Genomic DNA, 19,007 nt, shown 5'->3' with positions numbered 1-19,007 from the left:
TTAAAAAAAAGGAAAAAAGAGAAAGGTCTAATTTGTGTTTAAATGGTAGTTTCTGAAGACACAGATGAGCATCAGAGGATGGAAATTTGATACCAAACCTCTAAGTAATTCTTGAAATAATTGAGAATTCTTGAGAATAAATGAGTGCATGCAATCATTACCTGATATTAGTTAATATACAAGTATCTGCCTTCTGTGGCCTGCTACTGACCTGCAGTTTTGCAAATTAGCACAGGTATTAAAACTGTAAACTAGAGATTTTCTTATGGACTCATCGTAAAAGTTTTAACAGCTCTTCCCTTTACCAAGCATCTCATAGTCTGAGAAGTGTTTAACTATAAACCAGTGCCCAAAAAACAAATTAATTCTTTTTTTTTTCTTTCTTGAAAACATTAGTGATGATTGAGATGAAATGAAAACACAACACACAACCTCTTGAAAAAGTAGGCCATCTGTGACAGCGTAGATGTAATTTGGAATAATAATAATAAAAAAAATACTGTAAAAAGTATGCACTCCACTAGTGTGCCACTGTGAGTGTCCCTTTTCTGCACAGAACAGTCACTTGGAATTTCATAGTGACAGAGGTGTTGGGAGTCTGTCACTCTGTAAGCAACTAGGAGGCTTTGTACATGTGAGCGGTTCTTTTATAGTTTAGTTATTGCAGTACATTACATACAAGCCAAGTAATTATGAAAAAATATTAAACTTTTATACAGATGAAAATAATGCTGATCACAAAAGTATAAATTTTTTACTTGTTGTCAGAAGGTATTCAGAGATCAAGTGTCTTTATTGTGGTTCATCAAATATAAACTAACAGGTATGAGTAAAGTTGCTTTTTGTTGTTTTTGTCACCATCATTACACATGATGACAATAAATATTACTATTAAAAATAGGCATATTTTTATATGCCATTGTGGTTAGTGATGTCCACACAAAGTGCTGACATTTGATATCTACACCCGGACACACTGTCCCTGCCCTTGCCCTCAGACTGGGGGTGGAACTTCCAGCAAGACCAATCATATCCCACCACAGGGGTGGGAGGTGCTTTGGAGGCACCCACTGTCATGTTGTCGGATTGGATCTTCATCCTCATACTTACTAGAAGGGGCCATTCAGTTTAGGGGGTGCTTTCTTTTTGTCTCTCCATAGGGCAAGTGATTTAATGAAAATGGATGCAAATAGGGCAGAGGTACTCAGTGCACCTTCATAGCCCCACTCTTACCAGCAAAGACTTGTGAAGAGATTCAAGAAGAAAGTGGATGCAGATCAAGCCAGAGTTTCTTTGGGTGAACTTGACCCATAGTGTATACATGGACAAGCTTCTTTGAAGGTTTGTGAGAGAGCTCATCAATATCTTCATAGAGCTGCTTTTTAACATCTTAAAAAAAAAAAAAAAAAAGAAAATCGGAGAATGTCTGAGATGTTTGAACAAAAAAACAATATTACACTTCTGTGCTGGTTTTGCACAGTCTGTCTTTAGTACTGGAGGGGCCACAAGGATGGCTACTGTGAGAAGCTGCTGAAGCTTCAACCATGTCTGGCAGAGCCAATCCCTGACTGCTCTGAAGACGGACATGCTGCTGGCCAAACCTAGACCAATACAAGAGGTTAGTAACACCTCTGTGATAATGTATTTGGGAAAAAAATCAAAACAGTAGGGGGACACAGGTTTTGTTCTTCCAACCAGAGAAGATGAGGATGGGAGAACATATGAGAGAAACAACTTGGCAACATCAAGATCAGTGCAGAAGGAGGGGCGGAGGTGCTCCAGGTACCAGAGCCGAGATTCCTCTGCAGGCTGTGGTGAGACCATGGTGAAGGAGCTGTGCCCCTGCACCCCATGGGGATCCATGGGGGATGCAGTGATGCAAGGGAGAGGTGCCCATGCTGGAGCACATGGAAGTCTGGAGGAGGCTGTGATCTAGTGGGTGACCCCGTGGAGAGAGTGGGCCCTGCTTCCAGGGTGGAGCAGCCTGTCCTTGGAGAACTGCAGCCATGGAAGAGCAACCCATGCCACAGCAGTTTTGGGAGGACTGTGTGCCTGTGGGAGGGACTCACATTGCAGCAGCTTTGAGAGTGTTGCTGCACATGAGATTGAAGCCATGCTGGAGAAGTTAATGAAAAACTGTCTCTTGTAGGAGGGACCCCGCAGCCTCATAAGGGAAGGACTCCTGGAACAGTAGAAGATCTTGGGTGATAAACTGATCAAACCCCTGCCACCTGTCTACTTGAGCTTTTGGTGGGGAGAAGGGAGACGTTGGAGGAAAAAGGATTTTTTAAGGTCTTATTTTGCTTCTCAGTATTCTCCTCTGATTTCCTTGGTAATAAATTCACTTTGTACTTCTAAGCTGAGCTTGTTTTGCCCTTGGAGTGTTTTGTTCTGGTCCTGATCTCAACTCTTGAACCCTTCATCCAATTTGAACCCAGAGTTCAACTGTTCCCTCCTCTGCCCAGCTATGGCAGGGGAGGGAGAATGAGCAACTTCCATGGGTGCTTGGCATTTTGCCAGTGTCAAACCCTTGACAAAATCTAATCAAAAAGTACCAAAATAACTATCTGAGGAAGTACAAATTAGGCAACCAAGTTTGATACTAGGATAGTGTAGTCGTTTTGGTTTGTCAGTCTGAGTCACAGCACCAATTAGTGTGGTGGGTTGAGTGCTGGCCAAATGCCAGTACACCCACTAAAACTATTTACTCATTTTCTGCTGTGAGATAAGGATTAGGAAAAGAGCAAAATCAGGCTCAAAACTTTAAAGAGTATACATAAAACTTTATTAACAGAACGAAAAGAAGAATGGTAAGAATCAAACCTTCAGAACACTTCTCTCCCCCCACCTCCTCTTTCCTTTCTCACTGAAAATGTAAACAGTCCTTCTTCAGTTGATTAGGGACAGGAGTCTCTGCTGCCATGCTATGGAGACCTTTCCACAAGAAACAGTCACTTGTGGTTTTAATTTTCACAGATAGCAGCTGCCCAGAAATCTAAAATCACAAAGTCCTTCTCGTGTTTGGTAGTGTTCCAACAACTATCACCATAGGTCACCCCAGCTTATTGGGGTGCAATTTTAAAGATAAGCTGTTCTAGCATAGAGGCAAAAGTTTTCTTCATCCATGTCTGAGAAACATAGGTCTTCTTCTTCTGTTCCTGGGTCAAGGTTTCTCATTTCTCTCATATCTCTATTCAAGCTTCTTATCAAATCACAACTATTTCAACATCTGCTTGCTTCAGCACTGGTGCCTTTGCTCATGGCTATGGTTAGAATGCTCAATCCTGCCTATGCATCCCATGAGTTAAAGAGAAAAGATGTCTGATGTATCAATTACTTCTTCACCATAGAATTCATGAGAGAATTTCAGCCCAAGACTACGGCATCTCCTTATTCTCCTCCCAACCTGGCTCTTTTCACTGAATGTCTATGTTGCTCTCTTCACATGCCTTCACCTTTCCTTCTTCCTGATTTGGGAGAATCAGCACCCACAGGTTTATCTCTTTTTAAATGGAATTTTAGAGTACTGAAATAGTTAATCTTACAGCGGCGTCAGGAAATGGCCCAGTAGAATCTCAGCAGCCTGCATCATGGCCCAGCCAAGCCCAGCCCGGAGCTGCTCCCGGGGGCTGGTGCGGCAGGGTTTAGAGGAGGCAGGACATTAGCAGCTGCGGCCTGGCCTAGCCTTGGCCTGGGCCCTGCGGCCTCCCCTACCCTGCCCAGCTACCTCTTCAAAAGCCAAACAAGACAGAATTTTCCCTGCTCTTCTTTTCTTAAATATATGGATTCATAGGGCAATTGTAGCTGGTTATTGGCTCTGTCAGCCATGGAGGAAAGCTGTAATATTTCCACTGGGAAGGTCACTTCATTTTCCTTACCCAGGAGACTCAATTGAGGCATATCCAGGATAGGTACCTCATAGAGTGGGTCTTACTAAGAAACATTTCTGTGCCTGTGATTATTCACCTTGATTTATCAAAAGTAAAACATGCTTGACCTATGGGATTTCTTTATGTGAAAAAATAACCAGACTTTTGATAATCACGAGTGAAATGGGTATCCTTTAGTTCAACAAGGCTTTTGACAATCTTCCACAATACTCTATCCAAATGAGAATGATATAGTCTGAGTGAGAGAAAAAACAGATTTGTACAAAAGTCATTTGATTGTTAGGCTCAGCAGGTTGAGCTGAAATGAGCTGTACTCTACCAGGTTGCTGGTAACAAGTGGGGCAACACATGGACTGATCCTGCTTAACACTTTGATTGTTGACATGGAGGAGCTTATGGAATGCTTGCATATAAGGTACTCTGTAAATAGGAGACAAGGGGATATCAGTTTTGTTCAGAGGGACCTGGAAAAACTGGAGGAATGGATTGACATGAAATTAATTATATTCAACAAGGATAAATGCAAACTCATACACCTGAGAAAGAATATATCCCTTTGTAACTGTACATGCTGGAGACTCACCACCTGACAAGCAGCTATTCTGTAACAGGCTTGTAGGATGTGGTGAGTAGTAGGAGACTGTGGCGTGTCCTGGAAGCAAAGAAGACCAACAATAACACTGTGAAGATAGTGGGTTTCCACAGACCAGGGACCATTTTGCCTGGAGAAGAGAATGCTTTAAAGGAACTTAACAGCAGCTCTTTGGCACTGTCAGGCAATTGAGGAGGCACCTGACATGGCCTAGAGATGTCTGTGGCTAGCCTGGCCTGTGCCAAGAGTGGCCACCCTAGAAGCAGCAGGATACTCTGTGCGACTGTTGATTGTCCTGAGCCATGGAGTCCAGAGTGAAGGAAACAGATGGATCTCTTGTGTGGGTACTCAAAACGCTTCAATTTCCAGGGACAAATAACAGTAAATACAGGGTTTCAACAGCTTAAGTATGGGGAAGGGAACATGGAGAGGATACAAACTTGGACCAGTGGCAAGAAACCTGGGGAGGAGTATAAGGTGGGGTATGCATTATGACAACCAATGGGAACAACAGGGGAGGAGAGTAGACAAAACATCCCAATGGGTATTCAAGGGAATATAAGATGGACACAGAAGTTTCTAGAGATAAAGGATTTCTGTGATGGACAGGAGAGGAGGGTAGGGTTTCTCTGAGTGGCAGCGAAGGATCCAGAATAGGGGGTAGGTCTTTAGATAGATGGACAGGGGGATGGGAAAGTACATCTCCAGGGCAAACCAGTATGCATGGAGGACAACCGGAACAGACTGTTTTTGCTTACAACGCCATAATTTTATAACAAAGGAACTCACTACCACAGGCACCAGCCAGTCTGTTCCTGTTAGGGTATGGGGAAAGGCGTTCAAAAAACACTGCTGAAACAAGAGAGAATCAGATCAGATCATCCAGATAACAGTTAAGCTGTAGAGCAAAGCAGGCCAAAAAATTTTATGGTGTTACGTTAATCTAGTCTGACATCATATCCAGGACAACTAGAGGGAAATTGAACTGGAGATGTCCTCAGTTTTCCATCAGCTTGAGTTGTGTGTATGTTCCTATACTATGGTCTTTATTTGTGCTGATAGGGATGTGTAAAACCAGGGGCAGCTAGATTATAAAAACAGTAGAAGAGTGGTCAGTGGGGCAGTCAAGTTGAAGATGCCATCTCAAGAGCCCTTACCACAGAGACTCTCCTTGCCACCACATGGTGATGGATTGTCCTGTCTGCTTTGACTACTTACATAAATGCAGTCCTATGTCAACACCACAGTAAATTAGTTTAGCTTTTAACAAACACTCTTTCAGTATCTATACAGTAGCAGTATGAAGTAGTTGAATCAATTTAGTAATTTAGTCAGTTGTGTAGGAGAATTTGGGATAAGTTGTATTATGCAAAGGCAGCTTTATATTTCATAATATTTTCTTCTTCTCTCATGGTCAGAAGTTCAAATTGATGTTTGTGGTTTTGGTATTACGTTATTTGTCCGTGTCACATGTGGAAGGAGGTTATATGTGGGAATATGTGTATCTTTAACAGTTGCTGCTGTTGACAATTAATATTATCAGAACAGGGTTGAGAAAAACGTAGTACTTAAAGGTTGGTATGAAAATGTAAGTATTACAGTTTTTGGTTTTGTTTTGGAAAAGAGGTTCTAGCCCTTGTGAATGTGAAAACAAACTTTTAAGAGCCTGAGTCACACAGAGAAGTCTACATATTCCTTTATATTTTGGAAGGTCTGATTTATTCCTAACACCTTTATAAAATTTTGGAATGTGATGGCAGAGCCCCAGTCAATTGAAAAGTATCAAGAAAACCTTCATAACAGCTTCAAAGGGGGCACTTAAAATATTTCACACTGCATGTGTAGAAATGGAAGGGGGAATGACATTTCTGTAGTTTTTGGTTCCCCATTTATCTTGGCATTCGAAAGCTGAGGTAGGAAGAAAACAAATGCGAGTTCTGATTGTAACAGGGCAATAATCAATTGCCTTGTAGGGGAGAAATGGCCTGTTCCAGCTTTTAAATTTTGCATTGAGGCAAGCCTTTTTATTACTTTCTCCTAGGATTATCTCATTCCTGTAACTTCTGTTAATGCTTCTGCACACATGCACATTTAAAACAATTTTTTACAGAAAGCAGATGCTCTAAAATCTATTTTAATCCAACTGCTGACAATATGCAACTAAAAAAAGTAGGATAAACTTTAGAGTCTAATGTCTTTTCCTTAATTCTATGTCTTTTTCTACCCCCTCCAAACTTTTCCTTTTTTTTTTCTTTTTTTTTTAATATTTGTTTGTCAGGGTGCTTTATACATCCTCTGACCCATTAAAATCAATCTGATTCATTTTCCATTACAAATGGTAAAAGCTATGTGTATTTCCAGTTTATTTTAACTGTATGTAACTTCATCGCCTGAAACATAATCCGTTAAATGATTTCTGAACTTGAAAAGCAGGCTGATATCTGGCACTCTCATGGCACTTCAGACCCCTTAGGATTTGTGTGTTTCCATCCAGAAGAAATAACACATACCCAAAGTTAAAAACAGAAAATCTAATGGTTTCCTAGCCTGTTTGCTTTCAATATCTCCAGGTATGAAGTGGAAGAAGCAGCTGAAAAGGTGAACAGGAACAAAGAAAGATATATAAAAGGGTTTATCATCATAAAAGGTGAGTTAAATAGAGTGGAAGTTTCCTGCTGTTTCTAGTGCAATTTCAGCTGGCCATTTGCCCTAGCACAAATGGATGTGGAGACTGTCCTAACAGAGAAATTATTTTGGATCCTATTGCACAATAAATTAGACAGTGTCTCAGACATCTGTGTCTGAGCTGACTTTTCTTTTCCTCAGAGGTTTTTGAAGACTTCTCCAGTAATGGTGAATAATAATTAAGTTCCCACACAGTCTTCCTTTTTGCGCCTCTGAGATCCTTCTTCTGTGACCTCTCGTATCCTTCTCTTATTGTTTTAGGGTATAACTGTTTCTACATTTCTACAGAGGTTTCTCCTTCCAGACTTCAGCTACTGAGGAATAAATGACGATGTGCTGTGACCTTTTATACTAGCACTTCACAGTCCCATATGAATTGCAATTACATTTTCTCTTTTTGGCATGTGTGGCCCCTCAAGGCTTTACACAGCTGATGATCTGTGGCAGGTCTCTCCTGAGTATCAGAAACAAGATTGCCCAGATGAACCACAGCTGCACATTCAAGTACAGAATTATTTCTCATGCAAAAAGGTAAGAATTCTTCTTGGAAAAAAAAATCTGAAGATGAGTAACATAATAGTAACACAAATTCCTTTTTTTTTTTCAATTGAAAATCCATTCTACTCCTACTTTGTAACAGTCATAACCCATACTTATTAAACATCTGTGGAAAGTAGTAGTTAGTCATTCAGTGATCTTAGAAAAACACAGAGGGAGCAGCATATACAATGAAAAGTGTTGGGATTTATGTGTTCCTCTTGCTAAGAAAATATTAGAAGGGAATGGATGTCTAGAATTAAAATAAATGTGTCTGAGAGACACCCAAATCTGGAGACAGGGGATATACTGAGCTACCTTGAGAATATCTAGAAGCTGTATTCATTATTTATATTCACTTTTGAACATGTTTGTTCATAAAACTTCCAGTCAATTTAGTAACAAAACCTGAATGAGCATCTTGCTCTTGTGATTTTTCCTTTGATTCCTGTTTTGTGGATTCAGCAGTACAGGGAGGAAAAAAAGTCTGTGCAAAAAAAGCAAGGAGTTTGTTCTAAATGCCCTAGGAGTTCAATGAGATTCAAAAACCTCACAAAAGAAGAGCTTTAAGAAAGATAACCATTAACACTCTAAGAAATTAAAACACTTCTTCACTAAGAACTTTTGCATTAGGAAAAAAATATCCTCCCCCATTGCCTCAGTTATATGGATCTGTGGGTAAAAGGTTTTGCCTTGCTATTGTTAAACTTGCAATTGTGTTGCTGTCTGGCACTTGTGATCTTTTGTTATCAGACCAAACAAATTCTCAATGTGTTATAAAGCACATTTCTAAAAAGTGTTCGTCAAGTTTGTTTCCTTCTTGCTGAAGTAAAGTAAGATAATGCCCACAAAACAGGATATTATCTTTCTAAAGAATAATTACTTTTTAGTTTGTTTGATTGATTTGCCATGTCTTTTTGCTCAATGTGACTTGTTTGTAAACAAATCTCTTGGCAGACCAAGACGGGAGATCACTGCAATATTTTAAGAAACAGGGGGACATTCATGCCTACTTTATAGAGCTTTTTTGAAACTTATACTACATGGTAGATATGCAAGTGTGAAACAGCAGAAGTCTGGAATCAGTACAAAAATTAGCTCAAAAATATTTTCTGGAAAAGCAAGTTGTTTTTAGAAATACCATTTGACATTATTTTTGACCATCACTTTTTGAAAATATGGATCCATTAGACTATCTTCAATACTTATCTAGTCTTCAATGTCATCCTTTTGCAGACAAAAATATGTATGCAAGGAGCGCTTGTTTGTTTCTTAGACATTGGAAGAAATATATCATTTGAAGAATCCTTTGATAAAACAGTCTTATAAATTAAAACAACAAAAACAACAAAACCAAATCTATAAAAAGTCTGTGTCCTGAAAATCCCCAGAAAACGTCTGCTTTGCTTTCCTCACTATATTCTATAATATTGAAAAATTCCTTAACTTTTTAGTATTTTTATTTTATTTTACTTGATTCACTTGATTGTTAAAAAACATTGTCCAGAATCTGTGATTTGGGTGGTAATAGAATCTTCATTTTCATGCAATTTTTTAGATTGCATAGTATGCAAATACAAGGCTCTGAAAATAGAAACTTAGAGCATGCATGTTACATGATTCTTAAAATACTGTTGGAGAGCACATTAATATTTTTTGGTGAAAGCTACAAGAATACTCTGATCAGGCTAAAACCTGTAATATTATGACCAAAATTATGGATCCACCCTGTACATGGTAAATGGGAAATTACGTAGAACTGCGATATTACTGGATCTGTTTAACAGCTTATGAAAAACTTGGGGTGAGCAAAAAAGCAGAACATGATATAAGAGCAGAGATAAAGCAATTCAGTGAAAACTGGCATGAAATTAGAAGAAAAATCAACCTTTGAAAATGACAGTCCTTTACCTAAATGTGAGCTTCCAGCTGGCTAGGGAGGCCTGTTTATAAAAAAATGAGTAATCCCTGAAGAAAAACAAATTAAATTACAGGAAGCCACTTCTTACCAGCTTGAACTAGTTCTGTATTTTCTGCTGAAGTGATCAATTTTCTTTTACTCAAGTTATCAAATTATCTCCTCAGAGATTTTCAATTTCTTTGCAGCTGGTGGGTGCTTGGATAAAACAGAGGATAGAATTCAGTTCACATTTTTTGAAGGGCTTTGGTATCTTTCAGGATAAAGAATTCAATGTAAATGTAAGATTATTATGTAGAAGAAGTGCTGTGAACTCAGAAAGCAATTAAAAAAGACAATGTAGAAATTATTATCAGGTTCATGAACAGAATAATGAAGGCTAATGCATCTTTTACCGGAATTGCAAAATGCAAATGAGTAACAAAGCTTATTTATGAACTATTATCAGTGTTGGCTGTGATTTGTTTGGAGATACAGCATATTTTAAAATGAAAGACAAAATTCCTGGAGCATCTAAAAGAAAAATAATAAAATCTACTAAATCCTGAATTCCAAGGTTATCATTGGGAATCTGTATGGTAAATGACAGTCAAGAAAATAAATAATATCTGTTTATGCAAAAGCTTTTGTTTGGCTTAAACATTATTTGGTTGGCTTAAATGATATATTTCTTATATGAGATTGTATAAATTTTAGGACAATAAAATGGAAATAAAATCACCTGTATTATGGTCTCAGTGCTAATATTATTCCAAATGAGCCACCAGGAGAGATTTATCTGAGCTTAGCAATGTCTTTGTACCCGATATGGCTATAAGAATATTAAATGAAAGCTGCACCTGTACTTTGGCATATCTGTGCACAGAAACTAATTTTTCTTTGAATTTTGTAAAACTTGATTTTACTGAATTATACTACAAATCAGAATACTTCTGCATAGTATCTTTCTCCTCTACATGTCCAACATAGATATGTGTGGAAGGTAGAGGAAGAATTCACTGAGGAGTGCTGGTAGAGGTAGTTTTTATATGTTCTTTTCCCTGTGAATTTTAATTTTCTAGTATAATTTACATTAATTGTGTGCTTTGACCCAAAGCCCTGTGTACCTGAATGGAACCTACAAGAGACCTGGAGAGGAGCTATCTACAAGGACATGTGACAGGGCACATTGGAATGTCTTCAAACTGAAAGAGGGTAGGTTTAGATTAGATATTAGAAACAAAAATAATTTGAGCATTTTAAAGGCACTGGAACAGGTTGCCCAGAAAAGTTACGGGTGCCCCATGCCTACAAGTTTTCAAGACTAGGTTGGATGTAGTTTGAGTAACCTGGGCCAGGCGGTTGGAACTAGGTGATCTTTGAGGTTCCTTCCAACACAGGTGGAACTATTATTCTGTGTTTCAAGGATTCAGTCTGGAACACTACGGCTTGGATAGCTGACCTACTAAATGGGCAAAAAGGCTGGGGGTTTTTGAGAACAGAGGGTTGTTTTTGTCATGCTCTATCTGGAGGCCAGTTATAGGGATTTTCTTGGGGATCTGTCTTGAACCTATCCCATTCAATGTATTCTATTCTTCTGTGGTTGTGTCCTCACAAAATTTGTGGGTGAACCAAACTAGGATGTGGTTGGTAACAGCTTTTTACAAGTCCATGGATGTCTTGAAGGAATGGACCAAAAGGAATGCTATTAAATTACACAAGCATAAATATAAATGTCTGTGATAGGTATTGAATAACCCCTTTTAATAGTACAGAGACTAAGTGGTGATTGACTTATGAAAAACCATTGAAAAGGCAGGCCCTGAAGATACCAATGGACAGAAACATAGGCAGTAAGTAGATTGAGGAGGTACTCAATTTCCTTGATAATTTCCTTGACACATTAAATCACCTCTAGAATACTATATCCAGTTTTACAACTGTCATTGAGATTATTTGTGTCTTGGAAGAAGTTAATTTTACTTGAAGTAAATTTAAACAGATGACTACAAAATCTCAAGGAATAACTCCTCTTTTGTTTTAATTAGGTAGTAAGCAGCTTTTAAAATGTAATTTTACATTAATTTTTAATGTAATACCTTTTAATAAGGTACCTGCAGTTTGTCCGTGCCTTTTTGATTTATATTTACTACTGTTAATGAAAAATAATAGACACAAGGAACAGAAGAATGAAATCTCAAACTAAATACTAGTAAAAGAAGAAAACCCCCAAAAAAAGTATGCATAAATATCTTAATATAAGATTAATTTCAGTTCATGAGATATTTAGGTAAGATTTTTATTGACCTTATTCTTCTAGTGATTTTGTGGTGAATAGTAAGGAATAAGAATTTAGTAGGAACTCAGGTTTAGATTTGTACAACCAGCTTCTTAACTATTGTAGAACTGCCAGAATATGTCAAGTACATAAAGCAGTTGCTGAGAGCAAATTTCAATCACACTGATATTCGTTGCAATAATAATTGATAAATTGTTTTAAAAGTTACACGTTTTCAAAAGCTACTAAGAATGGTTTTTGACTGTTTTAACATGAAATCAAGGTCAAACAGAACATTCAAACTTGAGATAATGTAAGCATAGTAAATGAAAATGCAAAGCTGATGGAATAAAAGTGTGACACATTATATATGAAAGAGCATATTCATAAACAAGAACAGTGAATTAACATATCTTTACAAAACAGATAAAGCAAACAAAATATCCTTTTAAATCAGTCTTACCAGGAAATATCAAGTTTAGGTCATTTTAAAATCTATGTTTCCTAAACAATAGAGAAAGTCTATGGACTGTCTCTTTTATTAGATTACCTCTCCAAGGTGGCATAACAGGAGCCAACAATTTGCTGTTGTGGGAAAGAAGGTTAATGGTATCCTGACCTGCATAGGAAATAGGAAGAATGTTGGCAGTGGCCAAGGAAGATGATCCTGCCCCTCTACTCAGCTCTAAGGTGGTAAAGGGACTGGACCATATCATCAAAGCAAAGTTTGAGATAGCTGGGCTATCTCAAACTTCTATAGCTGGGCTATAGAAGTGAAGATTCAGGGGAGATACTGTCAATGTGTGCAAATACCTGAAGAGGGGCTGCAAGGAAGACAGCGCCAAGCTGTTTTCAGCTGTGCTTAGTGACAGGGCAGGAGGCAATGCCTGAAACACAGGAAGTTCCACTTGAATGTCAGAAAGAACTTTTTCACTGGAAGGGTGACTGAGCACTAGCACAGGCTGCCCAAAGTGGTTGTTAAATCTCTTACCTTAGAAATACTCAAAAGAGATCTGGACATTGTCCTGAGCAACATTTTCTAGGTGATCCTCCCTGTGCAGGTGTGGTTGGACAAGACAATTTTCAGCAGCCCTTTTGAACTTCTTCCATGCTATGATTCTGTGATAAAAGCAGCGAGTTAGTAATAAAAACAAATCGCTTTTCTATATAAATAAAAACTTTATAATTTTGGCAAAATTACATACAATTTTACTTGCAATTTTTTCTGCAGATATTTAATATTTTTTTGCTTACTAATTTATTTATTTATTAGTTCTTTTTACAAGGCTACTAATTTACAGAAAGAACTTACCACAAAAAAAAATATTAAGAAATCTTTCAGTATTTGCATTTTTTTAAGTTTAAAAATGGTTATACCATGGTGCAGAGACACATTATAATGACCTCTGAACAGCTCAGTGGAATTGTGAGTGGCATTATTCATCTTAGTAATGGTATCTCATAAAGGAGACATGTATAAATAGGTGTAAATCTTTAGACAAGTTTTGTGAAGAATAGAGAGACTCTATATTCAAGACCTTCACAGAAACTACAGTGTTGTGTTAAGTGTAAAAAGGCTATTGCCACCTTTTATTAAAATAGACAGACTGTCACCTCACAGACGTATAACTAATTGAAAACATGATTTTTAAATTACCTTGATTTTATGCAAGTAAGATTAGTTCAGTCTTTTGATTAATTATTTCGTATTTATAAATAGCAGGAAAATGCATTTTCTGAATTTGTATAGAAAATAACAGAAATGTGCTGGTACGAATATAACATTTTTGGCTACTTATCCCCACCAAAATCTGCTGTAAAAGTCTGTCTGTAAAAATGTTTATCATTTCTTCAGGCTGAGGGCATGGTAGTTGCATTCTTTTCATGGATGAAATATTTACTAATTAATTTCCTCTTGCAATTTTAATTTAAACAGCGTAGTTCCTTATATTATGCAACACAGTGATTTAGTGCAGCTGTACAAGAAGCAGTTCACAAGGAGTGATCCTTGTGCATAAAAATTACATTTTCAAATGTGCCTGTGTCTTGTATGTGAGTTTAGCATAACACCAACACAATTCAATTAAAAATCACAATGGCTTTATCATTGTGCTTAGATCAAATAGCTGCAGGGAATTCAATTAAAAATTACTGATGTGACATACTAGTAGTATAACAGTATAAACTGTTGTTTAATACAGAGTGGTTTATCTTAATTTATGTTTTGGTCTATATTCCTCTGTTTGTCTTCACAGTAGTGTTTTTGAGTGATTAATAACTACTGATAGTATTCAAGCTTGCCTAACAGTGAAATTCAACTGCAGAAGCACGTGTCTGTATTGTTGCTTCTCCTTTGGTCTTGCAGATACTATGGCTGAAGGTGTTATCACACAGTTTCTAGTACTTAAAAAATGTTTCATGTATGATTAATTTTTGTTTCCCTATGAAGTGACATGAAGTGTGTTGACATGGGCTAGCTAGCGCAATATGCCAGTCTTAGAAGCAAAGAGCAGTTAGGGTTGGGAGGAGTCTATAATTAGCTTGTTCAACTCCCCTGCTGTAGGCAGGAACACCTTCTACTAGACCAGACTGTTCAAAGTCCAAGCCAGACAGAACTTGAACATTTCCAGTGATGGGGCATCACAGCTTCTCTGTTTCAGTGTCTCACTATCACCATAGTAAAAAATGTCTTCCTTATGCTAAATCAAAAACTATACTATTACCTCTTTTCCTTGTAGGCCTTTGTAGAAAGTCTCTCTCCATCTTTCTTAAAAAGCCTCTTTAAGGTTTTAAATATTGCCATATTTCTCAAGCCTTCTCTTCTCCAGGCTGAACAACTCTAATAATTCCATCACCTGAAGGGGGCCTACAAGAAAGTTGGTGAGGGCATTTTCACAAGGGCCTGTAATGAACGGTCATGTCTTCAACTAGAAGAAGGTAGATTTAGGTCCACTAATACTTATTTTTAGTCGCATATTAGTGGATTAAGAAGATATCATTGATATATCTTAAGAGTCTCCTGATGGCTTATGTCTTGGTGTGTTGCTTTTCCAGGAGATGTCAGGATGACTAAGTCCCCCAATGGGATCAGAGCCTGAGAGTGTGTTTTTTCCTGACGTAAGAATGCTACATTACTATACTCCCTTCTATCACACAGCCTCCAGTAAATACCAACTGCAAGATTTCCTTTATCAGCTTGGCCTTCAAATTTTTAGCTATAATCTCAACCCATCCATTGTTGCCTTTCAAAGGCAGCTTTGTGCGTTCAATCCATTGTTTACAGAAAAAGCAGCCTCTCTATCTTTCCTTCCTTGCTTGTTACCTATAAATGGTGTGTAGCATTTTTTGTTGCTCATGTGTCTTGGTTTAAGCCCCGCACTACGCAACCACTCACTCATACTCTGACCCCAGTGGAATGCAGAGGAGAATCAGAAGTAAGATTTGTGAGTTGAGATACAAACAGCTTAATAATTGGAAAAAAGTGAAATAGAATAATAACAAGGATGATGATGATAATAATTAATTAGGAAAAAGAAAAGAGAAAACCCAAGGAAAACAAGTGATGCACAATATAGTCACTACCTGCTGACTGATGGCAACTTCCCATAGTGCACCATGACTAGCCCCTGTTTGCAGGTAAATCCCTCAGTTTAAATACTGGACATGATATTCCTGTAGAGTTTGAGTCATCTGCCCAGACCATGCTCCCTTCCAGCACTTTGTGCACTCCCTTGCTGGCAGAGCACAAGACACTGAAAAAGCCTTGACTAAAGGTAAACAATGCTTAGCAACCACAAAAACACTGGTGTGTTACCAACACATTTGGTATTCCTATGTTGAATGCAAAACACAGAACTGTATCAGCTACTGGAAAGAACTAAACTCTAACCCATTTGAAATTAGGGCACCATGCTATGTGCATTGGTATAGAGAAACTTTGGTAGTGCTATTGACTGTCACACTTTCAGAGGAATACACCATATTTGAGCCCCTGGCCACATCCCAAGTCACCAAGACATTCACTCAGTGTCCGTCTCCAGCAGGACAAGGGGTGAAAATAAAATAGGCAAGATCATGGGTCATGGTACAGACAGAGAAATCACCCATTACTGTCCACAGACTTTACTTCAGGATAATGAATTAAATTTATTGCCAATTAACATGAGAATAATATTGTGAGAAATAAAATCAAAACCAAAGCCAGCTTCACCTTCCCCTTTCTTTCCAAACTCAGCTTAAGTCATGACTCGTCTTAATCCTCCCAAATATAAGCAATGCAACTGTCCATCTCCACTGCTTCTTCCTCCTCACACTTTTCTCTGCTGTAGTGTTGTGTCTCTTCAACAGAATACAGTCCTTCACAATATGGATCTTGGACTGCCGCTCTTCAGGAGTAGGGTGGGTCCCTCATGGACCAAAGTTTCTGCCAGAAAACCTACTTCTATGGGGGCTTCTCCATGGACTGCAGTTGCTGCCCAGAGCCTGCTTCATCTTGAGCTCAGGCTGCAGTTTCGTTCAGGACATCTATACTTGCTCTAGCATGGAGTCCTCCACAGATTATGGTCCTGCACAGATTGCAGTAGAACCTGTGTGCTGTCATTGAGTCTCTCTTGGAACCAGCTGGAACTGGCTCTCTGACATGGGGACAGTTCCTGGTGTCTTCTTGTGGGAGCCCTTCCCGTGAAAACCTGGCCATGAAAATGCAATACAGAGCTATATCACAGGTGTTCCCCTTGATGCCTTGAGAGGGTACCTAGAACAGAGGCTAAACAGTGTTAAAGAAATAAAGTAGGTATTTAATAAAAAGGCCTTCAAAGGATACACTTTGGGCAGTACAATAGCCTGGCCAAGGCTACACCCAAGATGGGTGACAGGTCACACATTTTTTACACTTCTATGTTTTGGTGAATTTAAACACTGGGGTTAATTGTCCAATTACAGCTTCAGGTTATGAAGTCACATGCTCCCAGATTGCTCTCTCCAATTCACTGTTATTTGTACTTTTTTGGCCTGAAGCTGGAATGGTGCCTTTGGTTCTCAGGCTGGATAAGGATTGTTCACTAAACTGTGAAGAGAACTTGCTAACATTTTATATGAAGTTGAGTCATATACTAATGCAGTACAGAATCTGGAAAATATGAAAGCTAAAACTTAAGGCATCACCCTCTTAATGCCTAGTTCATCTGCAGCCCCTTTACTCAAAATTCTCAAAATTCCCAAATTACTCAAATTCCACTCTTTTCTCCCACTAAATCCTGTTTAAAGCTCTCCTTTTAGGTACCTTTTAGATTACCCTCAAAAAAGGGTATAAACTCAAGCCATAAACTGCATCCTCAGAAGCATCGCCAAGGACTCCTTTTGAAAGGTTTTATCTGCAACAGCAAAGGATCTTAGGAACAGAATTTTAACATGCAAAGTCTGAAAGTCTACAGGGATTATGCAGCTGAGCAAGCATTGGCTCTGTTTTACTGGCTTTTGTGCCATGACAGTGTCTGTGTAAGTGCTGGTGCCTTGGGTGTTTCCCAGTGTATTGGAGAGGGATGAATGCCAGGGTGGAGGCTTGTGACCTGGATTTCTCTATCTCACTCTCTTCTAGGTCTTTTCAGACCACTTGTAGTCAATTACTTTTCTCTCTTTTTTTTTTCCCTCTCTTTTTCAGTTGTTCTATGTGTTTGCAAGAGTTCTAAAATCATGAACTTTTGGAAACTTTTCTGTGCTTTATATAAAGTGTTGTGATCAAAGTCTCTATGGCAGACATCCCTGGGGTTCATCTGCTTTGTGTCAGAAGCCTTATGTTGGTTTCCTCCTTCTATTTGTGGCTAAATTTTAAAAGGAAGTTTCAGACATTTGTGGAAGTGACTCAAAGTCATTCTTTGTTGCCAATTTAGTTACAGCTCACTTGGTGTTTTGAACTGCTTTAGCAACTGACTGCTATTCTTTTGGAATGAACTAGAAAAGTATAAGCAGCAGGTAAAATATATTAAAAGCTGCATTCACACAGATCTTCTCACTGTTAAAATGATCATAATTTCCAAACTCACTTGAGATGTACACAGTATGTATCCTTCCTATCATCTCTTTGATATGTTTTATAAAGTGCTCTTAATTATGGTTTTCTTCAAAATATCCATTTTCCTATTATACAGATAAAATACATGTTCAAAATGCAGTTTCCCTCATTGTGTGATGTTCTCATTATTGGTCTCTGTAGCTTTGGAATGGAATGACCTAAAACAGAGCTTGAAAGACTCTGAGGTCCTTCACCTGGCCTGCTGTTCAGTATCTGCCCTGAGCAGATTCATAGCTGGGTGAGTTTCCCTACTCCTCTCATCTCTTTTTATCAGTCACCCTCACTTCCAGAGACATATTTTACCTATAATTCTACAAATCATCCCCCAAAAACAAGCAAAAAACCCCCAAACAGATAAAGCAGCTCCTTAGTATTTACTCATATATGCAGTATTTGTGTGTTCATGTGAAAACGATGTCTGTGTATGTATATGTATGAGCATAAACATGTTTATATGTGTGTGTTTGCATAAACTTTTACAAAATGTAAAAATCTATGTCATTGATTATAAACCTATGTATTATAATCCTGTATTCAGAGAATGGATGTCTCTGTCTCTGTTTAAATTAAATACATTAAATGCAAACTTAACAATAAAAAAAGAGTTCCTTTTGCCATATTGTGTTATAAACTGAGAATGGGAGCAGAAACTGCCATAAATAAGGAGAGAGATTGCTAAATAAAGGTCTAGTAAGAATCTGATCAAACAGGAGAGTATCAGAATAGTATATGCAGATGTGGCACACGTCAGTTTCTTTTGAAAAACATGTTCTGCATACAAACCCAGTAGCCAACTTTTCTGCCAGATTGATCACCATTTCCTTTTGTCTCTGACGTGGAGTAAGTAATAACAGTATTCCAATTCCATGCAATTAGCTGCTCTGGGGGATTTTAAAACTTCCTTAAGACAATGGATTTTTTTAGGGCTCATTCTACTTCCTTTCCCCATAGATTTTTATACATCAGTTGTTCTGTGTGTTTGCCAGAGTTCTGAGATAGTCAACTTTTGGAAACCTTTCTGTGCTTTATATGAAGCATTGTGATAAAAATCCATATAG

At 38.1% G+C, this 19,007-nt stretch overlaps 1 long non-coding RNA gene across 1 annotated transcript; it reads left to right on the top strand.

Annotated features, from left to right (window-relative positions):
* Positions 1–3,660: 3,660 nt before the first annotated feature.
* Positions 3,661–18,419, top strand: LOC135291050 (uncharacterized). The gene is made up of 3 exons (XR_010353917.1): positions 3,661–7,698; positions 10,719–10,816; positions 14,934–18,419. It is a non-coding gene; the product is annotated as an uncharacterized LOC135291050 (long non-coding RNA).
* Positions 18,420–19,007: the final 588 nt, after the last annotated feature.

This window comes from Passer domesticus, chromosome Z (assembly GCF_036417665.1).
Source record: "Passer domesticus isolate bPasDom1 chromosome Z, bPasDom1.hap1, whole genome shotgun sequence".
Taxonomy (NCBI): Eukaryota; Metazoa; Chordata; class Aves; order Passeriformes; family Passeridae; genus Passer; species Passer domesticus.
Note: the sequence above shows the minus strand (reverse complement) of the source record. Positions and strands in the feature narration are given on the sequence as shown.